This window comes from Corvus kubaryi, unplaced genomic scaffold (genome assembly GCF_017639235.1).
Source record: "Corvus kubaryi isolate FWS band 111438036 unplaced genomic scaffold, C.kubaryi_AGA036_p1.0 37387, whole genome shotgun sequence".
Lineage (NCBI taxonomy): Eukaryota > Metazoa > Chordata > Aves > Passeriformes > Corvidae > Corvus > Corvus kubaryi.
In genome coordinates this window covers 11,104,385-11,129,595 of record NW_024581129.1, presented here as the reverse complement: position 1 = coordinate 11,129,595, position 25,211 = coordinate 11,104,385, and the positions used below count along the sequence as shown (strand labels likewise).

The 25,211-nt window shown below is 39.5% G+C and overlaps 1 long non-coding RNA gene across 3 annotated transcripts in view; it reads left to right on the top strand.

Moving 5' to 3' along the window:
* Positions 1-25,211, top strand: part of LOC121669069 — a 335,683-nt gene that overhangs the window by 48,326 nt on the left and 262,146 nt on the right. For all 3 annotated transcript variants that reach the window (XR_006017599.1, XR_006017600.1, XR_006017598.1), the window contains exon 3: positions 9,598-9,717. This is a non-coding gene — a long non-coding RNA (uncharacterized LOC121669069). The remainder of the gene's footprint in view (positions 1-9,597; positions 9,718-25,211) is intronic.

Genomic DNA, 25,211 nt, shown 5'->3' with positions numbered 1-25,211 from the left:
GTGATAAATGTACCCTTGCACCCCAGGGTGTTACACGTGCAACCACTTTTCTCCACTTTCCTTTCTTTTAGCAGTCACTGTTTCGCTGGACTGCAAAAACCTAATTGTAGTATCTTCTGCTCTCCTAAACAAGCTCATTTTTCTCCAACCTAGCCCATCAGAGATGCTGTCAATCAATGAGAAACCTGTCACACGGAGATCAGGGTGGCAAAGGGCTCCAGTGTTTAGGTTCTTCACAGGAAATGCATTAAACCATCTTGTGTTAAAACCTAGATTTTTCTATTTGCAGTCTTATCAAATGAATCCTAAATTATCTGCTCTGTCTCTTCAACAAATTGTAGACAACACAGATAAAAGCCAAGAATAGGTCTGTATAATACAAGAATAAAATATAAGACTAAGATAGTATTTCCTCCTAATAATTTTGAATATGGGCGATTTCCCTGTCGTATCACAAGTGGCTATAATGGAATCTAATAACCACTGGAAATTATATTACTCTGCACTCTCCCTGTATCTAAGGGAGACAGAAACCTGAAAGCAAGTGGATGGGTCAAAATAGGGTGACTTTGACTCAAACTCATTGGCTACAAGTATTCATTATAAACAAAATCTGTCAAATCTTTTCACTAATAAGGGTGTAGATCTTATTACAGCCTCAGGACAGTAATAACTTATTCTCTGACATATTATGTGAATTTTATGTGCCTACTCTATAAAAAGTGCTCAGTTTCCATAGCAATTTTGATACTTCTATGATACATGATGTGACAGCATGTACCATTTTTCCTTCTTCCGTGATAAATTGTCCCCACCACTCACTCACTAGATTGCTGCTAGAAATCAGAATATCATTTTGATGTCGCTAAAAACTAATATTAATAATTAGGCTTAGATGTTTGCTCTGGCAAGAATAACTTCTTTATTATTATTGCACTGCTTCATTACTTAGGTTAACAATTTTAAAACCATAAATCAAGAATGATAGGTGAAGTTTAAGAATTGGTTTAGAAAACATTAGGTATAATCCCAGGAGGGAGAGGTCTCATATTAATGTTGAAAATTTTGGGGTGAGGGACAGGTTATTTAAGTCTCTCTGCATTTTTTTTATCTCTGAGTAGCATTTACACAGATCTAAACAAGAGCTGTGAAAGAAAGGCATCAAATGGCTGCCTGCCCTTGCTGACTAATGACACCTCGCTGTGGATGTAGAGACACAAGGCTGCTGTGTGCTCTGAAGTGCTGCAGAGCTCCTTTCCCCTTAGAATTGTGTGTAAAATGAATGTCTGGTCACCTCAGCTGGGAAAGGGAAACTGGTGGGCTCAGTGCTCTCTGATTTGCCTCTTTGCCTGCATTCAGAATGGAGAAAGCTGTTCTTTATGTTCTGCTGATGGTTGGGACAGTGCAGATGGTGGTGGGATGTTCTAGGTGAGACTGGAGCCTCTTCTTTTTGGCCAAAACCATGCACCAGTTCTCCATGCCCTGCCTCGTGCTTTTCACTTGTCCAAACCTCCCTGGTATTTTGTGGCTTGTATGGAATGACAGTCATGTGGAGTGCTCGAAATATTGCTTTAGTTGTTTTTTGGTTGAGTTTTAAACAGAATTTTTTAATATTTTGTCATTGTTGTTCTTGCCCTAAAGTTCATGGAAAATGGTTTAGTTTCTGGTTGGGGAAAGCGCAAAGCTGGCATGGGGTCACTGAGATCTTGGGAAGGTTAATTCACATTCCCCTGTCTCAGTTCACTCATTTGAAAATGTTCTGCTTGCAATTGTTCTCCTTGGAAGGGACTCTGTTACTAAAGCTTTTTAGCTGTGAGAAACGAACATTTTTTAAATTTGGGGTTGCTTTGTGCGGTGACTTTTGCTACAGCACTTTTGTAGCTGTATCATTTCCAGCAGAATGGAAAGTCAATTACCAGAGGAGTTCAGGGGATGGCTAACCTAAAGGGCACCTGAATCCCAAAATAATATGTAGGACTGCAGGAAGGTACCAAGGGTGATCAGGAATCATGCACCTACTGTGTGCAGGGCTCAATTTCTTCTGTGCAGAAGATTTTAATATGTGTTCAGCGCTGTCCGTGTTAGAACCTGATGATGTTCTGGATAGAGCAATGTTTGCTTGTAATAGATCAACTTAAGGGTAAAATTTGCTCAAAAATATCATTGTTTGATGCTATTAAACAATACAGTATAGAAGGTACATCGATTTACAGGTGTAATATACTGTAGTGTCAGAGACTTCTATTGGTTTCTGTTAAAGATATTTTCAGTGAAGGTTACTCATTCTGCATAAATGCACGGATTAAGTTGTAGGGTACTTCAGATTTATGTTGATTTTTATGTGCCAAAAAGTGTTGTTCCATGCTGCATGCCAGTAATACTGGTTTACATTGGATCTTGCATTAAAAAGAAAATAGTTGATTATCTCTTATTTACTGATTCAGCTGTTAATTGTATTGCTTTCACAAAAAAGTCACAAAATAGAATCCAATCTTATTCTGATAGGCTTACTCAAGCTCCAGTTTGTGAGAAGTGGAACAGGTGGAACTTGTCACTATTATTATTGCTTTTATTATAGTTGCAAAGACTGTTTTTATTATTTTTCAGTAGAATAAATGCTCCTAGAAAAACCAATTTAACATGACCTTGTTATTGCACATTCCTAACTATCTAAACGTATTTTGGGATTTCAACTACTGATATTTTAGTTTCCTGGCAGCCTAGAGAAAGCTGCTGAAAAGCTTGACAATTCTCCATTAAACACAAAAAAAGAAGGTAAAATTGAGCTTTGGAAAGATAGTTTACATGTAATTTTTGAAAATGTCCCTCAGTTCTTGTTCAGTTATATGTATCTTTCATGGAGATAGTGGGGTGGCATAATAAGTATCAGCTGTTTGATTCTGCTGTTGGTGTGGGTTCAAGCTCTTGCTGTTCTTGAAGGCTTTCCCATAAGGACAGGGCAAGCCTAGAGGTGGAGGCCAGGGTAAGGACAGTGACAGAGGAATGCAGCTCCTGCCCTGACTCCATTTATAGACTTGTCCTAGGAGGGACAGCCCTTGAACTGGTCTGAGGTTCTGCTGATCCTTCAGAGAAGGTCTTGGATAATACTGGGAGCAGCTGGAGAGCACAGGAATTTTGGGGAGGAGGGCATGCATGCAAAACAGGTCATCTGGTTTATTCCCTCACACAACTTGAAACTCCTGTGAGCTGATAACCAGCTATTTCAATTGATTCATTTGACTTGGCTCTGGCTGGCATCATTGCAATATAAATCCTGGAAAAAGACCCGGCTTCTGCTTGCTGTTCCTTCATTTATGGAGTCTGGTTTTGCTGGGACACTGACCAACATTATTTTCACTAAAATTTAATGTGTCATCTCTTGCCAGCAAAAGCTACCTCAAGCTTCACCTTGCCTTGTTTGCATTGTACTCCCTCCCAGCACATGTGCTACTCTGGTGACACGTTTGTTCCTCTACATCCTTTGCAAATGCAGCTGAAAAGAACAAGAAACTGTCTGACAACAGCTCCCGTCATCTGAGGAAAAACCCACCCAGGCAGATGAGGCAGGGGGAATTTGGCAGAGCAGTGTTGATGCCAAATGTGAACTGCCAAGCACTGATTTGTTAAATAGGAGGCAACATGTGCATGATTAGTGTTGATTTTTCTTTTCTCTTTTTCTGATTGTTGCTGAATCCTTTGACTTCCTGCTCTGTCTGTAGAGCTTGCATCTGCCCCACCACTGTAATAACTGGCCAGTGCACAGAGCTATGTAAACCAGGTGATTATTTATCAGAGTTATTAGAGGTTTTGTTCATTATTAAATGGAGGTTTATTGACGCAGTTCATTAGGGGTTTTTTTCTATATGTAAAATTCCAGTTTGCCATGATCTTTCATGTTCAGTCAGGTATTTGGCGTAAGTGAATATTTGCTGAAAAGTTTTGAAGGAAAAGTAGTTTGAACAAAAGAAGAGTAATTTCATAGAAATCATACTGTTTTCTGCATTCATTAGATTCCGATTTATTTTAATACTGTAAATTCTATCTTCAAAGGGTTAGAAACCAGAGAATTCATTTTGTTTATAGAACTTTTATTGATTAGATACATCCACTTAATTATCTTGGTAGTCTTCAGTTCTGTGTTACAATGAATTTTATCTGCAACTATTATGAAATGACAAATCAGAAGTGACAAGTATCGATCAAATATTTTCAGCAATCAAATTTTTTCAAGCCAAACTGAAATGTGAAAACTGAAATGTTTTTCTGGATCCCATCTCTTTTCAATAAGTTTTTCTATGGAGGAAACTCCAAAGATTGCATTAGGTCTCTTTTTGTTATGATTAATTGCATTTTGACTTTTTTTTAAAGTGAAATCAATACAAATACCTTACAAATCATTATAATATCATTGAGTGTGCTACACATAAACCAAATTATATACATGTAGATCAGGGAACTGCAGAGTAATAACAAACTCAAACAAATAACTGTAAAGTAACAGCCTGGTAGAGATCTCACATAAACCAGCATGTTTCATTGACAAAGCAATATATTTGGTAGACAAAATAATATGTAACTCTAATGAGGTGTTTAAATTTCAGTCCATGTTTCACCTTGTAGTATTTCTATTTTATGAATGAACAGAACCATTAAATTAAAAATGAAATGAGGTGGTAAATCATTGATTCTATTGTATGTGAAGTTGTCGTATGCCTCTGGATTTTCCTAAAAGGGGGAAAAAAAAGAACCCTTACAAAGCTGTTCTACAAGTGTTGCCTTCTGCTTGGCTATTTAACTAATTTATTTAACGAAAGCCTCAGTCCTTCTTTAAATTCTGCTCTCCTGGTAATTAATGTCAAAAAGTTAGGCACTCTCAGCACGGTTTAGTTCAATGGCCAGGCAGCTCAAACTGCTGGAGCGTTGTTTGTCTCGTGGCTTTGTTAATGCTGGTGCTTGCTGATATTCCAGAAATCTCATATAGTTTGCCATATAACTGTCCCAACTTTTCCAAGGATTCTGGCTGCTTTAGAACTATCAGAATTTCAATTTTACAGTATTAGGCAGATGTTGACTTTTAATTAGCCCATCAGTGCATTGCTGCTCTTGCAAAAATCCTGCTTGATGCTGACGGTTTGCATTGCTGCGCAGCACTGGCAGTTTGGCCCCCATGTGCAGGCTGCTCAGCTCTCTGCCAGGGCTGCTTTCCAAACCATCTCATCCCAACAGCCCAGCCTCAGGGCCTCCCTGCAAACTGGGTGCTGTGGTACTGAGTTTGTCACGGCTTTAAGGGCATAGTGGCATGGGCCTGGGGTAAGAAGTGTCTGTGGCCTTGCTCATCCTGTGTCTATTCAGGAGGAGAAGTAAAATAGAAAATTCATGCAATTGTCCTCGTAGTTGATTGTATTGAAACATTTAGGCTGCACGATGATCAGAATTTCAGGTTAGGCATAGCATGGTAGAAGAAAATTCTTAAGGCCCAGGCTCAATAACTGTCTCTGTACCTATTTCCTCAGATACCTACTGTTAATACTTCAGTTTCAGCACTTGAAAGATAATGTACAGGATCCTGTTACAGCAGGTGACACTGACAGGAAAAGGCAGTATGACATCTCTTTGGGTGACTGATATTTTCTCTGGGCAAGTTGCCATAACTCTTTAGGAGTTCCCCTCCAACCTTCAAATCTGTATGTGTTGCTGGAATCTGTGTCTTCAAAACATCCCTTAAATCAAACATTCTGTCGAAGAACCAAGAAGTTAAATCAACAAACTACTTCCTCCCTGAAAAGTGACCCTGCTCTTCATCTTTGCAGTGGCCCCAGGTGAAACTCATTGTGAGAAAAGTGTGAGTCCTAACAAGATTGTTATTGCTCCTGGCTTAGTTCTCTGTCTTCCAGTTTAGCTCAGAGCTGCTCAGTGGCCTCCAAGAGATCCCACAAATCATTCCATCCAGGTAATTGTTCTTCTCCTGCCCTTAGAATAAAGACACAACAGTTCTGTACAATTCTTGCTTTCGTGACATTTAAAGACTTCTTTAGGGTCAGCGGCCAGGGGAGTGAGTATTCCCATGAATTGTGATGGCCCCAAAGTCTCAAACTGTCACCTGTAAGTGAAACTGAAACAAATTTTCTTGTCTGTCTTGGGAAAATTTTTCATGGGCATCAGGCATGAAAAACAAACCCTCTTTCTACCATCCAACTCCAGTAGTCCAGGCCTCTCCAAGTAACTTCTGTGGCTGGGTCAGTCTGTGCGACAACACAGCCTGTAGAATGGGAGAGTTCGCATTTGATATAGCAGCTACTTGATAAATTTCAAATTTCATGGAGAGGCTCACAAAGTTTTTCTTCTTTTATTCCTTAAATCAACTAAAAGAAGATACTACCTTTCTCTAGGCTCTTGAACACCAAGGGTTGTTCTGTCACTGATACATGTAGCCATGGGAAACAGCTTGATGAAACATGTGGTAAGGATTTAAATTAGCTGATTTTCACATTTGCCGGAGTGTGCTTACATTTCAGTTTTGAAAAGCTCACGATGTATTTGTGTTCCCTTTCTCTAAGCATCAAGGCCTGAGTTTTCATATTCAGTACTCTGGTTTTGATGTCCAGATTCTCAGGTCCCAAGTTGTGGAAGAGAACTGACTTTCCCTCAGAAAATCGGGTTCTCTTAAGTGCCTACAGCAGCCTGGGAAACTTGAGCCTGAAACAATAACTCTTTCCTGATACAGAGTGATTTGTGAATAAGTCAGCATGTGTACTTGGTTGTAAAAATGTATGGTGGATACCTGAGACCTGGCAGTTCTGTTCTTTCTTTTCCTGATTGCATGGTCTCTGCACTTTGCTGTCACACAAAGAACTTCAAATATGCACATGCTAAATGATATATTCTATTCAAATACCTTCCGGAGAGAATTGTGTAATTTACTTGCACTTTGTAACTAAGCAATCCATGGACAGAGAATAATTTGGTTTGGAGAAAGACCAGGTAGTTTTGAGTGAGAAAGCCAAGACAAGCTCTTTTGCAAGAGCATTCATGAACAGAAAATGACAAGATCTGTTGAAAAATTTTCTTTGCTTTTGTTTAATATGGAGAAATGTTGGTTGTTCTGAGTTGGTAAACCTACCAAACTGATTTCTGACAGCTTTGTACATTTGATATGTTCCTCAAAGGCTTAGAAGTATGAAAATAGTAAAAGCAGAGACAGTAAGGTAATTTATCATGTTCCAAACTTAGACTTTTTTAGGGTTCTAAATTTTTAACATACATATTCTTCTCCTAGTAACACATGAAAATATGTCTCTCAGGTTTGTGTCCATACAGTTGGCCCTAAGTTGTGCAGCACCCCAGCACAGAAATGACCCGTGGCTCTTCTGTGGAAGGAGCATCACTGTCTCCTGCACCTCCAAGCCTTGCCATTGATGAGATGTGGCCTGGACTTTCCAAAAGGGGATGTTGAGTTACCTTCTCCTGGTCATTTTTTCCATTGGAGGTCACTTAAAGATATTTTTCCTCCAGTGGTTGGAAATTGCTTTGTGAGCCTGTGAAGAACCTGTGAAATGCATAATGATGAGGTCAGAAAAAAATGAAATGAGCTTGTTACTATGATGGCTGTTGAAAATTTATGAGACCCACTTTGTACCAGCAAAACAAACCCAGCTGCCTCCTGCCTGTCTGCAAGAAAAACGCCCTTTATAAACAAAAAACCCAAACAACAAAACAACCCCAAGAAATTTCACATTGTTTAAGTGCAGAGGTGCGGGAACTTCTCAGCTGGAGCAGCCATTGCATTCTTCATGCCTCAGTCTTCTTTTTTCTCATCATTAAAGAGTTATTTCTGATTTGGGTCATCTTTTTAAAGAGACCTATTAAAAAAATCAAGCAGAATCCATTCACTAATTTAAAGGAGAGGTGGGGGCTAAGGAAAACAGTTTTGCTTTAATTAATAAAATCATAAACCATGTATTCTGTGATTCATTTAACCTCATACTCAGCAATAAACTGGGGAGAAGGGCAGTGAGCTTTGACTGGCACTTTACAGTGTCATCTTCAGCTCCTCTGTTTTATTGGTTTGCATCTCATCAACACTGTCAGGCACAAATGCAAGGTGCTACGCTAGGAGGATGCAGTTGGAAATGCAGGATCAGGTAGGGGAAAGGAAACAGAAAAAAAAACAAAAACAACCCCAAAAAACAACCAAATAACAACAACAAAAAATCAATTATGACCAGTCTTTTAACTTAAATGTCCTAAAACTACCTTTGTGAGGCACATGGCCCTTTCTGGGTCAATTGCTTATTCTACCTCATACCCTAAACCCACTTGTTTATTTTCTGAGCCTACCTGCAGAAATGAATTAGGGGAAACGGTGAAAGAGAATCGGGATTTGAGATGTGAAACAGATTATAAGTAATATGGGTCTTTTTTGGTGTTCTTTTGGATTCTGTTCTGCTTATAATGGGACTAAATTTCTCTCTAGCTGATGAATCCAATTTCATTAGAAACTCAGTTGTTCAAAGCCTGTGTCCCTTTCCCCTCACCTTTGAAGCTTCCTGAATCTAATTCATTTACACTTTTGACGGTGCCTTTCCTCCACTGTTCTTTTTTATCTGTCTGCATTTTGTTCTCCTGCTGAATCCTTGCAGGACCCATTTTTCCCCACAAGGTCTATATCAGTGCAGTGCCACTGGTGCAAGACATTCCGGTGATGTATTGCGCCTATACATCATCAGAGCAACAGGGTTTTGATAAACAGCTTTCTAATACATCATTAGATCATCACTGATGGCACTTTGATGATGTATTATATTAGTACATCATCAGAGCACTGTCATTCCAGTGATGTATTTATAAACAGATGGTGCTGTCATGCAAGAAAGAAGGGAAAGCAGGAGAGAACATTTCACTCTGTTACAGCACAAAATGTGTCCCCACCTCTCATTGAATGAGATTAAAGGCAAAGACCCTGTGAGGGCGTAATTGTCTCATTAGGTGTTTGGCTCTAAGTCCATGGACTTCCCCGTGCAGCACCTGGCAAGCAGGCACATAACCCTTCTTGGCCAGGAGCACACAAAGCTCTTTGATGCAGATTTTCATGTTTGTTGTCACTCAGTCATAAAGCCAGGGTTATTTATCATTTTCCATAGTTGCATGCTTGCAGGTGTAATTAAATTTTATTTAATATAGGCATAACTAAAATGGTATTTGTGACACAGGGTGTTGTGCTCAGACACTCAATGTGGATGCGCTGCTGGACACTCGGTGTTCACTCCAGAGCCTCCCTTCCACTGCTGTAAAGGCAAAATCTTTTGCATGCTGAAAAAAGAAGGCAAATTATTTTTTATTTTTAGAGCTACAGATCTTGTTCTGTGTAGTATCACAACTGCTAAGATAATTATTGAATTTACAGTCAATATCAGCCATTTTGAAAGCTAGTTCTGTGGACTGTTAGATCAAGTCTTTTTTTATTATTTCCCCTAAATTATTAGGATCAGCAACACCTTCATTTGCTGGGTTTGTGCATCTGTTGCTCATGTAATGTCTTGCTGAACTGTATTACTTAACTACTTTTGCTGAGGAAGCCATTTCACGTTTCTTTTTCAGATGAGGAAACCAAGAAAGACAAAGATCAGGTGAACTGTCCAAATCACACAGACATTTACTCTGTGGCTGCCAAACTCCAAACACTTTTGACCTTGGTCCAACACACAAGTGATGCAGCAGGTAGGTCAGTCTTATTCCACAATTCACTTACAAGGCTATGATTTGGGATGACTGTGGTGAAATATGACCAAAGTTTTTATCTGTTGCTATTGCTGAATGTCTGGTTTGAACTTTTGATTTTTTGTCAGAAGATATTTTTCAAGATTCCTCATGAGATTAGTCAAGAAAATAAAAATTGTGTCCCCACAAAAGATTCATTTGCAAATAGGGTGCATGTATATTTATATATATATATATATGAACAATTATGACAAGAGCATATTCAAAATATCTCTCTATTTTAGCATGTCAGGAAGTGAAATGGGGTGAGATTTGCTTTCCCAGTTTTTTTAATCCTGTATCTTCAGACACAAAACTTATTGTGCAAGGGACTTTGAGGTCAAACAGATTCATTTTGCACTTATGGAAATCTCCCGTGTCGAATTCTCGATGAATTGTAGATGAACGGAGGTGAATTCGTCCTTTCTGAGAAAGGATATTCCACCAAAATTGCACACATGGCAGTGGAATACATAGGGAAAAAATGTATATGTTTGCTTCAGCAAAGATTCATCAAAAGGAACATAAGCAAGTATACTGCCTTATCAAAACCAGAGCCAGCACAGTGTGGTATCTGCTAAAACTTTATAAGTGCCAGTGTAGGGCTAATTCCCTTCTTTGCATTGTTTGCCTTGAGTAGGTACTGTTCTAATTCTCAAGTTTCATGTGACTTATCAAGTCACAGGTTAGAAATAATTTCAAGACTGAATTTTGTAATTCAAATACATGAGACAAAAACTAAGAAATAAGAAGATACTGTAATATTAATCCTACAGATGGAGAACTGAACACAAAGAAATAGAATATTTTCCCTGAGGTCCCTGTGTCTGTAATAGAGATCAGGCTTAGAGATGGAAAGATCTGATATGCAGATCTTCAGTATTTGGTTCTGGGGTGTCTGCTGTAATATCATCTTGCTGCTTAGCACAGACATGGGAAGCACTATATGTATGTAGGGGGAAGAAAAAACAAATTAAAAGTGTTTTACCACTGTACTTAATATGAGAGTCTGACCTGGGATATGCTAAAGCATTGCCAGACACACAGGACCCCCTCAGAAATTGGGTTCTTAAACTCAAAAGCTGGGGTAAGCTCGGGCCAAACTGGACATGTGCTAAAATCCTTACTGTGCTGGGAGAGGAGTTCAGACTATTTTATCGCATTGCATTTTACCAGCCCTGAAACCACGTCAGAGAGATGCCAGTAACGCCAAGGACACGTTGGGCTGGGTTAGCAAGCGTGCAGGTCCAGGGCAGGGGTCCTGCCCTCTGCCAGACCCTCAGGGAGCACATCTCGTGTGTGGCTTTGGGGACAAGGCAGGCACTGGCCCACTGGGGGGGTCCAGCTGAGGGCTACTGAGCTATCAGGCAGCTGCAGCACACAGCATGCAGGGGGAGGCCAAAACCTTTCCTCTTCTGAGGAAGACACTGAACTAGCACAGTGTCTCTTCAGGGACAGCTCAATATGCCCCATAGCCCACGGCTTTCCTCCCAAGATGTGCTGTTTTTTTGTGGTTTTGGGGATTCAGCCACCAGGATTTGAAACAGGGAAAACAGTGTTCAGTGGAGGTGGTGGATCTCATACTGCAGAGGTGTGCTGGCCAAATAGAAAATTGGGGAAATATGAAGTGTCGTGAAATTCTCTGAAGCTTGGAGTTTGAAGAAGGATAATTTTGTTCATTGGAGGTAATGAAAAATACTGCTTGGCAATCACTCTTTAGCAGTATTTTGTACTCGGAGAAGGAATAAAACTGGTGCCAAAACTATTCATATTAACTTATGCAGTCAATGAAATGGAGAGTAGTGGGGTATCCTCATACTTGCAGCACTTCTGAATGTGGGGATACCAACAAATTCTTCTAACACTGGTGGGCATTTTGCGCTTGCAGAGACTCTCAGGTTGAACTCCAGTCCATGAGCCACTGTATGATTATTCAAAGGGTGCAGCAGGGTCTGAATTTTTCTCATCTCTGTCTGTGTAACACGCTGCAGCAACCATGGCATTTCTAAGAACAGCAGGCAGGGTCATCTGAGTCAGAGTAGCAACCAGATTAGGTGTTTTTGATCACGCAAATGTTTTTAGCTCAGTAAGGAGTCAGGGGGGGTTGTCTGTAAATCTTCCAAAAGTCAGGCCTAGGAGACTGCTGTGACAGTTATTGTAACAAAGGGGAATAACATGATGTAGTAGAAACAGGTTCCTTTCAGGAGGAAATGGTCTTAATGCTAGCAAAAGGGTCTCATAGATTGTTCGAAGTTTCTTTTTTCCTCAGTTACAGACAATGTGGTTATTTGTTTTCATATATGCATTAATATATTTAAAACCAACATTTGCTCAGCCGAAATAGAAATTGCTGTCAGGAATTTCTGATTGGTGTTTTTATAAAACTGGACATAGGGAAATGTTTTCTTAAATAATCAATTCTCTTATTGTATACAACTGGTAGATGAAGAGGAATCTAATATTCCATTCATGCTTAAAAAACTCCTTTTGTTGGTCATCTTTAGGCCATAGTCCAGCAGATGTAGTGAAACAGCTAACTGGAAAAAATCAGCTTTGAGGAGATGATGAGCATAGGAGCATAAAGTAGTGCTTAAAATACATATTTTGATCTGAAGACAAAATTTTAAAACGATATAAGGATTTCTTTAAGGGGAAGGAGAAAGTGTTCTCTGGTGGAGAGAAGAGACTAGATCATGTAGTTTAAAAGGAGTATATCATGTGATACAAACATTTCCCTTTATCTGGCACTTTTAAACTCAGATTTGTGATGCTGTGTACAGTTTTGGACCTCCAGTTAAAGACATTGATAGACTGGATAAAGCTGAGATGGGCCCCAAATAGCCCAGGGGCTGGAAGGGAGAAGAAGCCAAGGGAAAGAGGCTCCACTGAGAACACTTAAAGGTGACTTTACATTTACAGCCCTTCTCTGGAGTTTTCTTCTCGGATAAATCAGTTATAATCCACTTCAAAAAATATTCTTTCCAAATGTTACATTGATTGATATGACCTAACATTTTCTCCTCATTTGAAATGTGAAGCCTCCCTTTTTGAAACTGAGATTTAAGTGCAAGAGACCAAAAGTTTTTGGCATGTGGGCAATAGGGAAATATCTCAAAATTGGATATCTAAGGTCGTATGTAAAAGATTGAAAAGACATTTCCATCTCAAGTACACGGAAAAGAATTCTTGGTTATTTGGAGCCGATACTAGTTATGAGTAAAATGAAAGAATTTTTTATTCTCAGCTTTGTCTCATTTGGGTTTTACCCAACATAAGATAAAACTTGATTCCCTAAGCTTTCAGCAGTTATTTTTCTATATTGATCCAGGCCAGTGAAATAAATTCTTTCCTGGTCTTTTATTTTAAAAGCAAAATAAAAGTGGTGGGGGCCTTAAGAACTGTTTCAGATATTAAATAACATTTATATCAATGTAAGAATAAAGGAATAAATCTGAAATGCTGGTCAGCCAACTGTGTGTGTTGAAATTATTAGTGCAAATGGAAATCATGCAGTTTGTTACTGCAAATGGGACAGACAAAGGGAAATCATGCTTTCTGTCAGGAGTGTGAAATGAGATTGATACTAGGTAGTATTCCATTATTTCAAGATGCCAACAGTTTTGACAGTCCAATTGCAATTACTGGAGATAGTCGCTCAGCAAATTGAGAAGGAAATTAGGTTTGATCGCATGAGAGAGACGGTGCCACAGAGCCCTCCCTCCTCCTTTTCAAAGGTGGTATGCAGATTCACGAGTGAGCAGATTCACCAGTGAGCTTTTTCCTCAACAAAAGGCAGGGAGGGGAATTAAAAAAAAAAAAAAAAAACAAAATCATAAATCAGAATTCTCAGGACTTATGGAAATTGAGGCAAATTCATCCCCTCCCCACAAATAATGTTGACAAACACTTCCATTAACCTGCCCTGCTGTTCTATGCCATGTCTAATTTTCATCTAGGGCCAGGTTCAGGCTTGCTCCTTGTGTCTTGCCAGCATGCTCTGTCAACTCAAACTGCAACACAAGTTTTGCTTCTACTGGAGAAACCATCATCTTGATGAATTGCTTTCCCTTTCTGACATCTGAAGGGTTCATACAGTTCCTGTAAATCTCTTTACAGTTAACATTTCTTTTTCAGGAATTTCTTTGGGGGAGATGGGAAGTTTGATTCCATGGCTGAATCAGAGCAAATAAAGATGACATACATGGCGAGATACATTAGGCAATTCTAAGTATTGAGGAATCTAACTGAGCCTAGTTCTTTGCACTAGATCTGCACAACTTCTGTCAAGAATAAAAGGAATCATCTTGACATTTCCCATGTCATATTTTAAAAGACATTTTAATTGTTTTGATACTGGCATTGTTAAAAATAAAATGTGAAAATAGAATCCTCTGTTTGACATGAAGAGTGGCAAACACCCTGTAAGGCAAGTATCAAAGCTGAAGCAGATGCCATTTTTTCTGGGCCAGCTGAATTTAGCACTCATTGCCATGTATTTAGGGAGGTTATTTTCTCAGACTTGCAAAAGTCTATCATACTGCCAACCAAAATAATAATCATTCAGTTGTCCAAACAGAGAAAAATACAGTATTAGAAGCATAAAAGCACATTGTTGCGCAGTTGGAACTGAAATGTGGTTGTGGTTCCATAATTCATAATTTTCTGGACAGTTTCTATGCAAACGGTGTTTTGTGTGGTATTTCGAAGCCTGAATTTAAAGTTCTTTTGAGCATAAGTGTTGATGGTTGTCCTGGGTTGCAGTGTATTCTGTTACCATCCTCAGGAGCTGTTGAAATCAGGTGGGGCAGTGTTTCCTTGCCTCCTCCCCCCAGACTATCTTTCTGTTAATTGCCCATCATTGTCCTGCCGAATGACTCAAAGATAACTCCCTCCGGACCATCTTCTGTTAATGAGCCTAATCAACACTTGGCCTCATGACTCATTACCCCATTGTGAGGTGCTCCACCCAGAGGGAGGAACCAAGCATCCCATCGTGGACATAACCTGAGATGCTGAACACCAGAGACAACCCTTCCCACTGGATTTCCAGAGGACAGGAGCTACGCAGCCACCACTGGATCTTCTGAGGAAGAGCAGACCCTTTTTCTACAGGATCACTGATTCAGAGGACTGTAGCACCATTCTACCAGACTGCTACCACCACCCTGCCTAACAGGGACTTGGGTTGTATCTTGACTCTCTGTTTGAACCAGTGTTTTCTTTTATTTTTTTTTCCTTTTCTTTAATTTCCCCATTAAATTATTATTCTGACTTGGTGCCTCCCACTGGTTTGTTTTCAAACTAGTACAATGGTCAACATCTACTGTGTCTGTGTGCTTAAATGTATATGGGTAAAAAACAGTTCTGTGACTTTATTTCAAGCCAGGATTTATACTTGAGGCTTGATTTCTTTCCCAAGCAGGCAGAGATCCAAACCATGTAGAACTGTTTGAATTCCCCTGCCTCAGATCACTGGTGTACCATGTGCAGTCCCCAAAAGTTCCTGGAATGGGGTGAACCTCCCCTGAGAATCAGGTTTGTAACAGCCAAGTTTCATCTCATTTTACTTTTACCGTGTACTGTTAATTATGGCTTCACAAGCAAAGCCTTTCCTCAGTGTGATAGAGGATTTTAAAAGCTTATGCAATTCAATGGCCATGCAGCAATTAGCAGATACTGCAGTTTAAGAGAATAATATTTATTAGCTTGGAACAAGTACAGTGACTTTAATCCAAGTAATTGTTACAGGAAATATGGAAAGCCTCAGTGGTGAGGGGCTCCTATGTCCCTGCCATGAAAGAGCTGGGCTTCATTAACTTAGGGCATATTTGTTTTCCAAAGTATTCACCCTGAGAAGTGGAAAAAAAAAAAAAACAAACAAAAAACCACAAACAGAAAAACCCAGAAAAAAACCAACAACAACCAAACAAAACACAACGCCAAAAAAGCCAATGCTGTGGCCTTCTCCCCAAGGTGAGAGCAGCAGAAACAGCAGATGGGCCTTAGGCTATTAAGAGAAATGAAGCAGCCGCCTGCAGTAACGTTTGGGGAGCACAGCACGGTGAACCCAGGGCAGTTTATCTCTTCACTAACATCCTGTGCATTCTTGGAAATGTGGGCCTCTGATCACTTCCCAGTGCTGCAGGAATAACTGTCTAAGGAAAGAAGTGGGCCTGAATGTCATTTGGTGTAATAGAAAGGTTGTAATTACAACAGAATGCTGTGAGGTCAGGCAAGATGCGTAAGTCTGAGGTGGTTTTGCTGTAGCGCTCCTGTAGCCTCCGGGGACCATTGTTCTTTAGGAATATTCTAATTCATCACACTATTGGCATCAACTAAACCTTCCTGTCACCTTGGTGGTGGTGGTACCTTGCAGGTACTTGAAAACAGAGAAGTGTGTGCAATTTTTGTATCAGAGTTTTGGGGATAACTCTGCAGTCAGTGCCCTGTTTTGTTCTTCTGACCACATATTTTTCTCTGCAAGGAGTTCAACTTTGATTTCTGAGGCAGCAGCTGCTGTGACTGGAGGTGGAAACAGAAGTTTCCTGTGCAACAGCAGTGAAAGCAGGCAGTGCAACTCCCTGAATGGATGCAGCAACAGCAGGGTTTCATCAGACCAAGGCTGAGAGAGGTCTTTATTAGTCTTGGGGAGGAATAATGCTCAGGAGAGGGAGTGTCCCATGTACTCTGACACCCTGAGTCTGTATCAATACAGAAGGTGCTTTCTTGATCACTGAAATTGAGTTAATTCCTTAAAGATACCAAAAAGTGGGGTAATTGACCAACACAATAAAAACATGAAGAAATAATTCCGGAACATGTGATGGTAAAGTACTGTTAAAGTTCTAATCAAGTAAAGACGTGGGAAGCACATGCTTCCCAATACCCTAGGTACTCCATTTTTTTGTAAGGGTGGCTTAGCCTGTGTTCCCAGGATATGATATTCTGTCTAAAGGCTTGTGTAGTACTTGGAGTATCAACCATAAATTGCTGTAATTTGTGGTTCCAGCACCATGATCCATTACATGTATGTATATAAACACACAGCTCTTGATGCTGTGTCAGGATGACATCTGCTTGTTGACCTTTATTGACTTTTCTGTGTCAGGAAGTTCCCTTTATAACCTTTCTTCATTTATCCGTCTGTCCACTGCAGTGCTTGTTCTGAAGGATCAAGGGAGGGAGGATTAAATGCCTCCAAAAAGCCGTGGATAATCAGAATAGAGGTGATACAACAGAGGTAGATTCTCACCACTTTTAGGTTAAGGATGAGAGACTTTCAAGTGTGTATTTTTGGGTTTTTAATTTGTTAATGTAAAGTCTACTCTTTTTAAAGAAATTTATGAGGATCTTCCAAAGTAAGATTTATACACATCAGTGGGAAGTTTGATTTAATGACCTCAAAAGGTCCCTTTTGGAGATGTTTCAGTCATATTTGACTCTCTGCTCTAAAAATGAGCAAATGAGTGCTTTTACTGTCAGCATAGTACACCTGTAGGTTTCTACAACATGCAGAAAGAAAAAGTTTATTTTAGAGTAGGAGGATTTATCAATAACTCTTGAGAAAAATATTACTGATAGATAACAGTAGGTATTTTACACCACAGTCCTACTAAATGTTGGGTTCATTGGAGAAGTTGAAACATACAGGGTTTTTTTCCATAAATAAATAGTTTTAAACATCACATTTAATTTTTGTCATAGTCTCTTAACCTTGCATCGCTAGTAAAATAATGGGAACACAAGTGACCAAATTGGTAATTTGTTAAAAAAAAAAATCAGAATGTTCAGGACTTAGTGTTATCTCATTACGAGAAAGAAACCATTTCTTTCTGGAGAAAAAAAAATCATTGGTACATAAATCACAATTGTTTCTGGAACAGAAAGCAGAAAGGTATTTTAGATGCAAGCCATAGGTGTCACCTATACATGTAAATTTGAGAGAAAGAGATTATTTGCAACAAGTGATTAAGGGACACAAGATTTTATATGCAGAATATTGTGGGTTATAATTTTTTTTCGGAATTGCTTAGTACCCGTGTTTAAACCAGCCAAAATTACAATTTTGAGAGCTACAGGTCAGTCAGCTCCACTTTGGTCTTTCTGGTATGCATGTAAGAAATGAAAATCAGTGGGAGCAACCATGTGAGTTTACCATGGCCTTCCTGGCCTTCCCTGATTGATTTCTGTAAAAATTACTGCATTATGGACAAGGGGAGAGCAGAGATCATTTCTCTTGACATCAGCAAGGCATTTGACACTGCTTTTCATGGTAGTCTTGTATCCTGGTCAGGATCTTCCAGTCTGGATGGGTGGACAACCAGATGAGTAAAAACTGTTTTTGTGGCCATGGTCGCAGGGTAGAGGTCAGGGATCCTGCTCTGTCTGGAGCTGCTCACAGGGGGAGCACTGCAGGGTGTGTGTGTAAAACCCTCCTGTTTAACATCTGTTTTAGCAATGTCACAGGTGAGGGATTGTTCACATCAGCCTCAGAGGGGACATGAAACTGGAGGGACCAGATGCTACAGCAGAGGCAGGGTGGCCATCCCAAGAGACCTGGACAGGCTGGAGGAGTGAGCTGACCCAAACCTCCCAAAATCCAACAGGGAAAAACCTCAACCCTTGCACATGTCAAGGAAGAAGCCCTAAGAAAAACACAGCATGAAGAGCAGCAGGAAAGGGTCAGGATACCTCGGTGGCCCCAAACTGAGCAGATGCCAGCAGCATCTGGGCAGCCAGGAGGGCTGACAGTTACGGGCTGGGTTATCAGGAACATGGCCAGGAGATCAAGAGAAGAGATTATTCCCCTGTACTTGCAGTAGTTATGAGGCTGTGTCTGTAACATTGCATCTGCGTTTAGGGCCTGATAAACTGGGGGAGTTCAGCGAACAGCTCCCCAGATTGGCTCCTTAAATTAACTCAGAGAAGTTTTCCATCTAAAAGTTAGAATACCAGTTGCAATAGAAATTTTATGCTAAACTCCTCAATACTTTTCATTTAAAATCCGTTTTCTTTCCTTTATTTCCAGATTATTAAGACCTAGAGTTATCCTATTTTCTTAGGTGGTCTATTGTTTATTTAGGGAAAAATTTCTTATGCTCCCAAAGCACCCAGGCCGTGGAAAGAAATATATATTGATTTATTATGAAATTGAATGAACTGCAGTGTACAGGTGATATACAGGGAGAAGAAAATTGTGATTCTTTAGCATTCTGATTGGCTACTGATGATGTAATGGTGCATTATTAAGTGATAATTGTTTTATTACAGTGTTTACAAGGAGGCAAATGGTTTGTGAATCGATGCACTGGGAGGCCGCAAAATAAGTTGCTTATTGATTCACAAGATGTTTGCATCAAAGTTTGCTGCTCAAAAGAGAAAACCAATGTACTCTAGGGTGTATTCATAAGGATAATAGTCTTGGAAGGATGGAGTCTGAATTTACATTCAAAATTGGCTCAACTCTGAAATATACTTTTCTCTTTAAAATATTGAGTGGAATCACACCACCTGAGCCATGCAAAGCAATTTGTAGCTCACCTTTCTCTGCCTTTGCCTTTCATCAGCTATCAGGTTGTGAGGTTCAGTAAACTCATTCATAGGTCCTCATTTTCTTAAGTCATCTCAGAAGGGTACTTTGTCATTAGTTCTACAGTTTGTTAAAGTTACATATACTTTGCTAAAAATATCTGCGGTTTTGGAGATTGAAGTCGTTTAAACATTGCTGAGACCAGATCAGTAGATGTATTCCCATTCTTCCAAATGGTGGAATATTAAAGAGAATAAAATTATTGTCCCATATGAACACACAGTGCTGGATCAGCCCTTCTGTCTCACACAAAACTTCCACTAATTGCAGGAACACTGTGCTGGAATATTTACCAGTGTAACCTATCACTGGGTTTCTGATTTTGCAGATCAGTGTCTTTAAGAATTCATATCCACAGACAAGTCACTGAAGCTTAATCAATTGTTATCTATCTGCTGAACAGACAAAACCCCATTACGAAGCACTGCAATTTAGCTTATATGTTGGAAACCCTTAGGAAAGAGCTTCAGCAATGTCAGTTTAACTTGCAACTAGGATTAAAATGGGCAACACAGAAAGAGATATTGAGCTTAAGCAGGGCAGTGTAGTGAATCACCTTAACTCAGCAAAATGTTTGACTCTTCATGGCTTAATAACACACTAAAAAATCCCAAATACCTCTTCTTTCTAAAGTCACATCACATTCTACATCGAAGAGAAAGTTTCTGTAAAATTAAGCCACCTGAAAGAGGAAAAGAGTTGAATGATATTTTGTACCTGAGCAGTTCTGGTAGAATGGAAGTGGTTTTTATTTGAGGCTAAGAACTGGCTGTGTTCCTTTGATGTCGGTGTTATTCCTTTCATAGGAACTGCTCAGACATTTGAAGGGCCTTCAAGATGATGATCAAGAGATGCTTGTGCTCAACTGCTTGATCTTTTGCATGCATTGTTTAGGGACTATTACAAAAAATTTGGCTTTATTGAAATGTCATATTCTGTTTCCTTTAGAGATGTTTTTTAATCTAAGCAATTCCAAGGAAAGCATTAGCAGATGAAATACAATTTTTTAACACTTAGGGCTAAGTGTGTTGGGCTTGATTGTACCTAAGTACAAGGTGGGACTTGATAAGATGCAGATATTATCACAAATAATGTGTTCCATAACCCAAACAGGCAGGATTTGAATGGCATCATCATATAGCGATCAGTTTCGCCTGGAAACTCCTCATTGCAATCAGCAGGAATTTTAGGAAGCTGAAATAGACAAAATAAAACTGTAAATTTCAGTATGAACCAATAATTTGTGGGTTTTGCATCCTAATACTTGTGCCTGGAGTATAGAGCAGGAATAATTTTACTCTAGAGTCTTTTAATTTATCATGTCCAGAAACATTTTTGGGATTAAACTGTTGCTTTCATTCTTATAGCATCTATATTGGTTTGGGGTTTTATTGGGGTTTTTTTGCACACAGTCAAACCTAGCAGAATAATTCCAACTTTTTTCTTCCTCATGAAAAATCAAATGGTATGTATTTCTTCATTTTGGTTTACTTTACTGCAGGACTTTATTTACTTTTGTTTTATTTAAATCTCCATGAGCAGTGCCACAACAATACTAAAGAGTTTTTGATATGTTTAGACCAATTTACAGAAAAAATAACCCAATTAAGGAAACTTTTCTAACAATTTAAGGAATCTAAATTTTAGCTCATAAATACAGTCATCCAATACCTGGTTTTAAGAAAATTACTGTTTTTGTAGAACAAAGGGAATAATGGTAAATTATACTGGGCAAGGAGCTATGGGATTAAATATTTTGTCTTAGAAAGGGGGAGCGGGGAATTTTCCATTGTTACATCTTTTGTAAGAGTAGTCACAATCAGATTTCCTCTGGTCTGTTGTCCGTCTACAGAACACACAGCCTGCCTCTTCCTCTTCTCCTTTGAATTTCAGAAGTGTTGGAAGTCTTGACTGTCTGTGAAGGTAGAGCTTCTCCGTGTCTCCCCTGGTGCTTTTTTGTCTCTTCCTGCTATGCTAATTTAGATTCTCTCTTGGAGAAGACAATTAACAACACCTTGAGCAAGGCCTGAGCATTGACTTATATTTAACCCCCTTCTTGTACATTTGTAGAAAGAGAATTGAGCTTGGCATACTGTCAGTTATTTCACTAATCCAAAATTTATGTTTTTTCAGTCTTAAGTCCGGTCTAGCTGATACTTGTCCTCTACGTTTAAATCAGCTTCATTTCCTCATCCCCGTTTCTGGAGCTCACAAATGTGTCTGTTCTGTGGCCAGGGCAGACTGCACATTTTTGTCCCCTGCAGCAGTGATGTGTTGTGAATGTCTCCCACACTTTGTAAGTGGATCACTGCCTAAGCCTGGCTTAGGCTGCCCTCTGCCCCACACATGGAGTTCCTGTGGAGAACAGCTGTTCCAGCTGTGTCAGCCTCCAGCACCTGGTCCCAGGATCCCAGATGTAGCTCTGTGGAGCTCTGCTCACAGGCAGGAAGGCCCATTTCTGATCTGAGCAAGGGGGCGTGTGCTGGAAGCCGCTTGCTGAGAGGGAACATGGATCTCTAATAGAGCCTTTTTATAGAATCTCAAAATGACACAATGGTTGAGGTTGGTAGGAATGTCTGGAAACCCTTGAGTCCAAGCCTGCTGCTCAAAGCAGGGTCAGACAGGGTGGGTTGTGTAGGGCGGTGCCCAAACGAGTGTTGAATAGCTTCAGGAATGGAAAAACTCACTGCATGTTTGGGCAACATGTTCCACTGTTCAATCACCCCTGAGAAAAAAAAGCTTTTTGTGATGTTTAAATAGGTGATCTCGTGCTTTGGTTTGTGCTTGCCCTCTCTTGCTCTTGCACTGGACAGCAGCGAGCTCCATCTGGCTTAGTCCCCACTGCATGTGAATGAGTTGGTAGTGACAGTACACAGGGGCTATTGATTATTTATCATTAAAGTCAGCAAAAGAACAGCTCTTTAAGCTGATAAATAGGCAGAGGCCAACTAAAGTAGTGCAAAATAAACATTGAAATGAAAGGTACAGGACTTTCTGGCACTTGAGTTCTGCATGGCAAAGATCAGCTCAGGAATGGCAAACATATCTCATTAAGTGGCTATGTCCTTAATGAATTATTTGACCAGATGTAAAGATTTGATTTACAAACCTCTATGACCCCAGGGGGCATGGTTAGAAAGCCAATTCTTTTTGTTAAATAAAACCTTTGCTACCAGACTTGCCACAAACTTGTAAAAGTGGTTTGCTATGCTGCTTTCTTCATTCACATGTGGACTGTGTTCTCTAAAGTATAATCCTGTAGAAAATTTTTTATGAGACTGTCACTTTTCTTCCTTAAGACGTGACCAAAGCTCCTCTACTGCTGTTTCCATCAGTAGTATGTATATCACTTGTACAGAGCTTTTGAAGCATCCTCTCATTGATCCTCCCATCTTCAAGAACTTGAGGAGAAGCTGCTAACAGCATGATGTCTCTAAAGTCTCCAGTTGACACCAGTTCTGAGGTTTTTAAAGTGATTGACATGCATTCATGGGTGTGTTTTAAAATCCCAGCAATTTTATGACTTGCAGTGTTCTCTATTCTTCCCTCTACAACAGACTTCTGTAATATGAATAAGAATCACAGGATACCAAGAAAGGGTCAATAGAGATATTTTGTTGAAACTTGATTTATAATACTAGGGATTTAATTATTTTATCAAAATAAAGATCAAATCAGGAAGGACTGAATTTTTATGGAAGATGAGTTATTGTCAGAGTTAATCAGGAAAAATCCTTAATCAGAATTCTTCCAGGTGTTTCCCACCCTGGCACAAACTGAAGATGAAACAGAGAATAATGACATCTTATGTGATTTTTGGGTGTCTGTAATTTTGCTTTTTATTTACTTCATGTTTTGGACTGATCTCAACACATTTCAGAGCCTAACATTGTCCCTGTTTCTAATCACCTCTTGAAGTGATGGCAGTAGCGCTTGCCTTGAATCATTTGACACTCTGCTATTTCACACGGTATTTGGAGATGTAGACATTCAGAAGTACATCCATTACATTAATACATTGTTATTTATTTCTAAATCATTAAGCATAATGTGATTTTTATGTAGGTTTACAGATATATCAGTAAGTGTTAATGACTTTTATCTCGTTTGACTGTATGCTTGGGAAGCTTTGGGGGGCATCAAACTTTTATAACCATGATGAACTTATATTATTAGCAGATGAGAAAACCAGGCAAAATTCCTGAGACCTGACGATCAAAAATAAATGTTTCGTGAAAACTCTGGGGAAAACAGTGGGAACACTAAGAATATATATCTAGGCTCCATGATTAAACTCACCTGACAAATTTTTGTAGTCATATTTGATATTCATTACTTTCTCTCCCAGATTTTTTTAGAGCTATGTTTCAGCTTCTAAAGATTAATTTGCAGTTTCCATAATTCTTAACATTTTGTGCAGTTTAAATGGCAGATTAGATCCAAAGTGACAGAGAATTCTTCTCTGTGTCCGTGTGGTTTTATTATGAAATCAGCCCAACTGTGGCTCAGGTATATTTCCTTCACACTTTATTCTCGAACATGCAGTGATATGTTGGGCTGGTCCAACTCAGTGTGTTGTCTGAAATTGCTGTTGACAGAGGGATCATATACAGGTGTGCCAAAGAGCTGCCTGGATAAACTGGATACTTTTAACGCAGTAGTTCTACATTTACCTTTCTTAAATTCCCAGCATTCTCTTTCTCTCCAATGCCACACTCAAAGTTCTTTCTCTGCTCACCTCATACAAAATCTGTAGCAAGTATTAATTATTCTAAGTATAGTAATTATTGGTTTTATCTCAGGAGTTAAAGCACTCCCTTTGTAGTAACCTCCAAAAAAGTGAAAACTTGATACAAAATTCTTGAGAACACCAAGGGAGGAGCAGAGCTTCTCAGTTTCTTTGATCAGACCCTACTTCCTTTCCTTCCTTTCAAAGTACTGTAGCACTAATTTTCCAGAATAATCTTCAAATAAACAATATAATAATAATTACTTAAAAGCTGCATATAATTTGTAAGTAAAAATAGGAATATCTGGAATAACCTCTGAGCATGATCTCAAAAATTGAATGATATTTGATGCTGAACTGAAGGAGACAGAAACTTCTCTGTAAATAGCTGTACCTATCTCCATACATATATAGGTGCGTGCATACATGCGTTTTATCCTGCCAGCAGGGATAGTGAGGTGAGGTCCCCATGAAGGTTTCTACAACACAGCCCATTTGTATTTCCAGACCTGCCAGTCTCTTGCATGCTTAGCAAGCTGTGAGCTGCATGCACTGCAGCAGACTCTTTCCCAGAGCATTGCACTGATCGCAGCAGCAGAACACAGTATTTTAGCACTGTGCTGGGGAAGGAGAGAGGGGGAGAAGCCATGGCTGAAATGCGTTTTCAGGGACTCTTTCATCACCTCTATGGCACAAATGTCAATTTAAGCCATTTTTTTTGCCTGCTGGAAATCCAACCTCTGATTATACTGCTTGCCCAAATGCTTTTACAAAATGGGTAATATTTCTGATTTTCTGATTTCAATGAAAATTTCCTGCCCCTGCAGTTTTTGTTGTAAGCAGAATGCAGTGCACTTGGAGCAGTGCTACACAGAGGGCCCTCCCCCACCAATGTTTTATGCATGCTGATGCCTTGCACAAGGCAGAAACAAGTAACTTAAACAATACAATAAATTTTACTGAGACGTAGATACAGGTCTTTTCTGGCTTGTCTATAAAGTGAAAAATATGGAATGATTTGCTTCCCCTTTAAGGAGGTTATTAGCCTGCTTGTATCTACCAGAGGAATAGAGGTGCACACAGTCTCCCATTATTCACCAGGTTTTTAATCTTGATCCCTGGCTTCTGCGATAAGTT